This window comes from Eubalaena glacialis, chromosome 7, assembly GCF_028564815.1.
Source record: "Eubalaena glacialis isolate mEubGla1 chromosome 7, mEubGla1.1.hap2.+ XY, whole genome shotgun sequence".
Lineage (NCBI taxonomy): Eukaryota > Metazoa > Chordata > Mammalia > Artiodactyla > Balaenidae > Eubalaena > Eubalaena glacialis.
In genome coordinates this window covers 45,703,161-45,711,485 of record NC_083722.1, presented here as the reverse complement: position 1 = coordinate 45,711,485, position 8,325 = coordinate 45,703,161, and the positions used below count along the sequence as shown (strand labels likewise).

General features: G+C 35.3%; 1 non-coding gene across 1 annotated transcript; it reads left to right on the top strand.

Moving 5' to 3' along the window:
- The first annotated feature begins 1,659 nt into the window (after positions 1-1,659).
- LOC133095804 (small nucleolar RNA SNORA73 family) lies at positions 1,660-1,862 on the top strand. Its single transcript, XR_009701667.1, has one exon. It is a non-coding gene; the product is annotated as a small nucleolar RNA SNORA73 family (small nucleolar RNA).
- Positions 1,863-8,325: the final 6,463 nt, after the last annotated feature.

Here is an 8,325-nt window from a genome sequence, read left to right as displayed (position 1 = left end):
TGTCAGGGCTTGTGCTGGAGGGACAGGGATCTGGTGGAACTTACTCCAGGGAAGGAAGCACTTGTGGACACCATTGTTTTAACTCTCCTTCCACCTAGCTGGTAGGTGCCATTTCTGTCACTTTCCATCAGCATAGCTATCACTATTGGTCCCTGTCATTCCCCTGAGGACCAGCCCCAGCCAACCAAATTTGGCTTCTGCCCCATCTCTCACAGTCGATGGCCCCCATCAGCACCCCTTCAAAGTGGTTCTCATCCTGGGAGCCAGCCTTGCACACCAGCATGCCCACAGCAATCACAGCTCAACCACAACCAGAGGGCACATGCAGCCCACACAGAGGATACCCCAGGAACACCTGGCTCTGGTGACCAGAGGGGATTTCACCACTGGGTCCCACAGGACACCTTTGACATAAGCCACTCTTTCAAGGCCAGGACATGTAGATTATATACCTAATACATTAAAAACAAACACAAAAAAAGGCAAAATGATGATACAAAGGAATACCTTCCAAGTAAAAGAACAAGACAAAACCTCAGAAAAAGAACTAAACAAAATGAAGATAAACAGTTTACCACATAAAGAGTCTTAAAGTATAGTCATAAAAATGCTCACCAAAATCAGGAAAGAATGGATGAACTCTTGAAGAATGGACGAAGTGAGAACTTCAACAAAGAGATAGAAAATATAAAAAAGAACCAATTACACAGAACAATATAATAATTGAAATAAAAAAATACACTAGAGGGAATAAATAGATTGGAAAATACAGAGAAATGGATCAGTGATCAGGAAAATAGGGTAGTGGAAATCACCCTATCAGAACAGCAATCAGAATAGCAAAAAGAAAAAAGAACTCTTAAAAATGAGGATAGTTTAAGGGAACTCTGGAACAACATTTCTACTAATATTCTCACTAAAGGGGTCCCATAAAAAGAAGAGAGAGAGAGAAAGGGACAGAGAACATATTTGAAGATGTAATAGCTGAAACTTCCCTAATCTGGGAAAGGAAACAGACATCCACATCCAGAAAACACAGAGAGTCCCAAACAAGATGAACCCAAAGAGGTCCATATCCAAGATACATTATAATTAAAATGGTAAAAATTAAAGATAAAGAGAGAATATTAAGAGCAGCAAGAAAAAAGCAACTAGTTACATATCAGGGAACTCCCATAGAGTCTCACCTGACTTTTCAGCAGAGATTTTGTGGGCCAGAAGCAAGGTGCACAATTTATTTGAAGTGATAAAAGGAAAAAAACCTACAACTAAGGGTACTCTACCCAGCAAGGTTATCATTCAGAATTGAAGGAAGGATAAAGAGTTTTACAAAACAAGCAAAAGCTAAAAGAGTTCATCACCACTAAGCTGGCCTTATAAGAAATGTAAAAAGAACATCTCTAATCAGGAAAGGCCACAACTTGATATAAGAAAATTATGAAAAGAAAAATGTCACTGGGAAAGGCAAACATAAAATAAAGGTAATGGATTAACCACTTAAATAGTGAGTAGAAAGGTTAAAGACAAAAGTAGCAAAATTATCTATACTTACAATAGGTAGTTAAGGGACACAAAAAATAAAAAGATGTAAAATATGAGTCAAAAACATAAAACATAGGGAAATCACTAAAAATGTATGGCTGTTAAAATGTGCTTGCTCCAACGTGGATACCCCGGGTGGTCACTCCCCGGGCTCTGTCCTGGTGGCGTAGGGGAGCATAGGGCTCTGCCCCATGATGTACAGTCCCTTTCCACAACGTTGGAGATGAAGCCGGGCCTTGAGTCTGCGCCTGCATATTCCTACAGCTTCTCAGAGTCCTGTGGACAATGACTGAGGAGACAAACCATGCAGTGAGACATCTAGTAAACCAGAATTGAAAAGTGAAATAAGATTGTTATGTATGAATCTAATTCTTTTTTGTCCTTTTCATTAAAAAAAAAAAAAAAATGTGCTTGAGCTTAAAAGATCATCAACATATATGTTATTATATATGAACCTCAGAGTAACCACAAATCAAAAACTTTTGTTACCAAAAAAAAAAGAGAAAGGAATCTTTCACAATAGTGAAGATAGATATCAAATCAACAGGAAAGAGAGGAAGGGAAGAATAATGGAACAAAACTACAACCAAAAAACAATTAACAAGATGGTAATAAGCACATATATATCAATAATTGCTTTGAATGTAAGTGGGTAAATGCTCCAATCAAAGAACTAAAAGTTGGCTGAATAGATTAAAAAACAAGTCTTCATGTATGCTGCCTACAAGAGACTCACTTAAGACCTAGAGACACACACAGACTGAAAGTGAGGGGATGGAAAAAGGTATTCCATGCAAACGGAGGAAAAGAAAGTGGGGGTAGCAATACTTATTTCAGACAAAGTAGACTTTAAAATAAAGACTGTAACTAGAGACAAAGAAAAATGTTCTATAATGATAAAGGATTCAATCCAACTAGAGGATATAACACTTGTAAATATCTATGCAGTCAACATAGGAGCACTGAATACATAAAGCAAACATTAACAGATATAAAAGGGAGATATTGACAGTAATACAATAACAGTAGGGGACAAGTTCTACACTTCACTTACATCAATGAACAGATCGTCCAGACAGAAAATCAATAATGAAATTTTGGCTTTAAATGACACATTAGATCAAATAGATATATACAGATTATTCCATCCCAAAACAGCAGCATGCAACATTCTCCATGTTAGATCATACAGTAGGCTATAAATCAAGTCTCAATAAATTTAAAAAGATTGAAATTATATCAAGCAAATTTCTGACAACAATGATATGAAACTAGAAATCAATTACAAGAATAAAACTGGAAAAAATACAAACACATGGAGGCTAAACAACAAATGGGTCAACAAAGAAAGCAAAGAAAAATATCAAAAAATACCTTGAGACAAATGAATAAGGAAACACAATATTCGAAAATCTATGGGATGCAGCAAAAGCACTTCTAAAAGGAAAGTTTATAGTGACACAGGTCTACCTCAGAAATAAGAAAAATCTTAAATAAAAAACCTATCCTTACACTTAAAGGGACTAGAAAAAAAAGAAACAAAGCCCATATTTAGTAGAAGGAAAGAAATAATAAATATCAGAACAGAAATAAATAAGGTAGAGACTAAAAATACAATAGAAAAGATCAGTGAATCTCAGAGCTGGTTCTCTGAAAAGATTAACAAAATTGATAACCCTTATAGCCAGATTCATCAAGAAAAAAGAGAGGACCCATATAAGTAAATTCAGAAATGAAAGAGAAGTTACAACTGATATCACAGAAATACAAAGGATCATAAGAGATTACAATGAACAATGATATGTCAATAAAATGGACACCCCAAAAATGGATAAATTCTTAGAAATGTACAATTTCCCAAGACTGAATCAGGAAGAAATAAAAAATATGAACAGACAGATCACTACTAATGAAATTGAATCAGTAATCAAAAAACTTTGAGTAAACAAAACTCCAGGACCAGACAGCTTCACAGGTGAATTCTACAGAACATTTAAAGAGGAGCTAATACCTATTCTTCTCAAACTATTTCAAAAAATTGAAGAGACGGGAACACTTCCCCAACACAGTCTGCAAGGTCATCATAACCTGATACCAAAACCAGACAAAGACACTACCAAAAAAGAAAATTATAGGCCAGTATTTCTGATGAATATAGATGCAAAAATTCTCAAAAAAATAGTAGTAGACTGAATTCAATAATACATTGAAAGGATCGTACACCATGATCAAGTGGGATTTAGTCCAGGGATGCAAGGATGGTTCAATATCCACAATCAATGTGATACACTGCATTAACAAAACAAAGGATAAAAATTATGTGATCATCTCAATAGATGCAGAAAAAGCATTAGACAAAACTCAACATACATTCAAGATAAAAATTCTCAACAAACTGGGTATACAGACAATATATCTCAACGTAATAAAGGCCAAAAATGACTAGTCCACACCTAACATCATATTCAGTGATGAAAAGCTGAAATCTTTCCTCCAAGATCAGGAAGAAGAAAAGGATACCCACTATTACCACTTTTATTCAACATAGTATTGGAAGTCTTAGCCCTAGCAATCAAAAATGAAAAAGAGATAAGAGACATCCAAATTGGAGACCAAAAAGTAAAACTGTTACTGTTTGTAGGTTACATGGTACAATATATTAAAAACACTAAAGATGCCACCAAAAAACTATTAGAAGTAAAACTGAATTTAGTAAACTTGCAGGATACAAAATCAATATATAGAAATCTGTTGCATATCTATACACTAATAACAAACTATCAGAAAGGGAAATTAAGGAATAAGTTCATTTACAATTGCATCAAAAAGAATAAAATACCTAGGAATAATTTAAGGAGGTGAAAGATGGATACTCTGAAAACTGTAAGACATTGATGAAAAAAATTGAAGAAGAAAGAAATAAATGGAAAGCTATACCATGTTCATAGATTGGAAGAAGTAATATTGTTAAAATGTCTATACTACCCAAAGAAATCTACAGATTCAATGCAATCCCTATCAAAATACCAGTGGCATTTTTCACAGAACTAGAATCCTAAAGTTTGTACAGAACCACAAAAGAAACTGATCAGGATTTAATGCAAATATCAACTCCAGGTAACATTTCCATGTCTATCTCTAATCCTAAGAGACCCCCATTAGAGAATGAATAAAATAAATTGCAAATTATTAGAGAGAATGGAATATTACACAGCCATTAAAACAAATAACTAGCTCTCTACATATCACGAATAAATTTCAAAAACCAATGTTAACAGTAAGGCAAACAAATTATTTCTATGCATTTTAATAAATACCCAAACAATAGTGTCTATTTCATTCATGTGTACCTGCATATGTAGACAGTAGAAAACATGCACAGGAATACAGCACATCAACTTCAGAAGTATGGTGACCCCAAGAGGGGAAAAAAGGAGCAGGAGAGAATGGATGAAGCTTTAGTTATGGTTGCAAATTTTTTTATTAATGGTGATGAAGAGAGAGCGAGAGGAAGGGAGAGGGGGAATGAAAGGGCAAATAGGGGCAAATTGTTAATATATGTTTAATTTCAGTGACATAATCTTATTTTCTCCACATTTTATTATGATGTAAACATTCTTCCTTAAAGTTTTCATTTTAACTTAAAGTACAATGTAATTTCAATCCCTCTGTTAAATTTTAAGAGAAAAAAATCATTATTGGCTTAATCTATTAATATATAGTATAATATTTAATAGTTTCCACTAATGTTACCCAATATTTACTGACAATGGTATCATAAAAATTATCAGAACATGCACAGTATTTATTTCTTATGTGTTTGGTTTTCACAGAAATCTGTGAGGTAGAAATCAGGGATATCTGTAGCTAGATGATCCAAGATCTCAGTCTAATGAATAAGATAAAAGTAGAATGCTTTTCTACTTTTAATGAAAGCAGAGATGTAGATTTAAAAGAGTAAGGAAAAATTCTGGTAACAATAGGCAGCTAGATAGGTAGGTAAATGGGTGGAGGGATGGATGGATGTGTAGGTAGGGAGAGAGAGAGAGGAAAAAGGCTTATTCAATCATAAGGGTTTATTTGAGGTGTCTGGAAATTATTTTTCCCCGATAAGCATAGGCTGACATCATTTATTAAATGGGTCAGTCTCTGTAAAGCCTGGATACCATAAATCACAGTGTCCAGAAACAATATTAATTCTCTATAGTATTATCTGTCAATCACTGATTCTTTCATTCATTCAAACATGTGACCAATGCCTACTATAAGTTTAGATTACTGATTAGTTTTTAATATAATCAGCTTCCAAGTGCAAAAGTTAATTCTATTCAAGTCATTTAAAGAAGATTTATCCTGAAAGAGGAATCAAGATGGCAGAGTAGTAGGACATGGAACTCACCTCGTCCCATAAAGAAGATTTATTCTACCTAATGCTGAAGTTCTTTGGGGGAAAATATTTCTATATTTTTTTACTGAAGAAGTTTATTTATTCACTGCAGGCAGTGATGTGCTAAGTGAGAAAGGTATTCTTCCTAAATATTTATGTCTGTTAACAAGGTCTCTGAATGACAAGAAATAATTTCCATCAAATAAACTTAAACAGGCAGGCTAAGCATTTATTTATACAGACAACCACTAGATGCCAGTCATTTTGTTCATCAAGCAACACCTAGATGCCAGTCATTTTGTTAAAGACTGAGCTAAAAAAATATCTGAAGAACACTTGTCCTAGAGAATTTCACTGTCGTTTTGACCAAATCTAAATAAATGGAATCTCCTCTTCTCTCTTTGAACTAGAAGTCAATAGTAAGATTAAACAGATAATCGAATTCTTCACAAGGTAATGATGCCAACACAAACATCTTTGCCCTCATATGAGTTTTTCTACCACAGCGGTTCTCAATCTTGGCTGCAATTGCAATCACCATGCAGAGCATTAAATATGCATATAAAATAGCAAATCCTGCCCTCAGAGATACGGGTCTCATTGTTTTTGGTGCATCTTTGACGTCGGGATGAGAAGCTCCTATGTGCTTCTATGTGCAGCCAATTTTGAGAGCCACCACCAGGACCCAATGGCCTCATAGCCTTTACTTCCTGCTGGGGGCATAAACTTTCACGATCATAGGGCTAAAAGCAAAGAATATTAGGAAAACACACAAATGGGGGGTTCATTAGGCCTAGAATGTTTAGCTATGTTTCACTCTTTCTTTTTCAAACCAACTCTGCAATGAGGGCTGCTATTTTCTTTTTAATCCTCGCTCAGCTAGAATACTCCAGCATGTGTAAACCGTCAGCACACTTGTCCTCTTGTTATCCCATCCAAGCAATCCAACAACCTAGAAACCTGGACACCTCAAGTCTCTTCCTCACCTAGAAAGAATCCAGCAGGTCTTCTTCTTTCCTCCAGAGAAGTAGGCCGTTATTTATAAAAACTGGGTTCTTTCTTTAGCACGTTTATGTCCCAAATGGGAAAAGTGAGATGGGGCATGTTCCCAACTGCCTCTCGCTAGAGAGGGGAAATGAAACTAGCCTCTGGAGAAAGCACACCATAGACCACAGTTCTTTGATTTCCACTCTCCTCCATAGGAGTGAATATTAGGTACAATATTCAGTACGTCAAGGTCATATTTACCTAACTCTAACGAAGCAAAACATAAATCTCAAATTGTTAACCATCTACAGGGAATAAGTGGATCTTTTTTTTTCAGAAGCCAAGTAATTAGAATGGAAAAATGTGTTTAGTGTTCAGAGAAATTGAAATGTTACCATATTAGATAAAGGAACAGTCCATGACCACATGGACTAATGTCATTACAGTGATCAGAAATTATGTGGCCCTTTAAATTGCTTTATTTCTCTCAGCAGAATATTAATTTCAGGTGAGTAATTTAAATTGCATTAACAGCAGACTCCTTAAGATGACACTTCATTTAGTCTTTAGAGTTGCTACTGTTTACACTATCTACCTAATCTGCCATCTCACACCAGGGCTAACTTGTGCCAGATTGCATATTGTTTTTTCAAAATACCATGGGGGTGTCAAATGTTTTGTTGCAAACCTGCTGCTTTATGGGGAATAGGCAACATAAGTTAACCAGAGAGACACTTCTGTAAATTGCCCTATTTTAGATGGGAAACATTTCAATTAGATGTATGAAATCAACTGACAGTTTTGTGAACCAAATCATTTGGAAATATCCTTCACATGAACACGCATCATATTTTCAGAGACCATATGGCATAAAGTAGTTGCACAAGATCTTCAAGGACAGGAAAGCTTATACTCAGCATGAGTCTCTATTCCAGGACCTATGTGCCCTTCAATAGCAAACGTCCAGTTGAGACAACTTTCAAAGTTGCTAATTTGGTAGAAAGGAAGTATCAAAAATGTTTTTGAAGAAATTACTTATCATGGTTTTTTCCTTATGAAGACAAGATAAATGCACATTCCTTGGACTACCAGCTCGGTAACTCAAATAGAGAAAGACCGTTAGAGCCTGGGCCAATGGGTGACAAGGACTACAGGGTTAAAGATGTGTTTGTATAATCGTTTCTTCGTTAGGACCCTTGAACATCAACTTGTCACATGAATAATCTTTGCGTGAGAATGACAGTCTCATGAATGACTGAGTGAGATTACTAAATGGTTCAAGAAACTTTAACCTAGTAGCAAATATATTCTACTGTTTCAATTTACCTTTGACCTCCCAAGCCCTCCTCAAATAAAGGGTAATATATGCTCTAAATTGGATCTGACAAAGTCATTGGTTCAATCCCTCC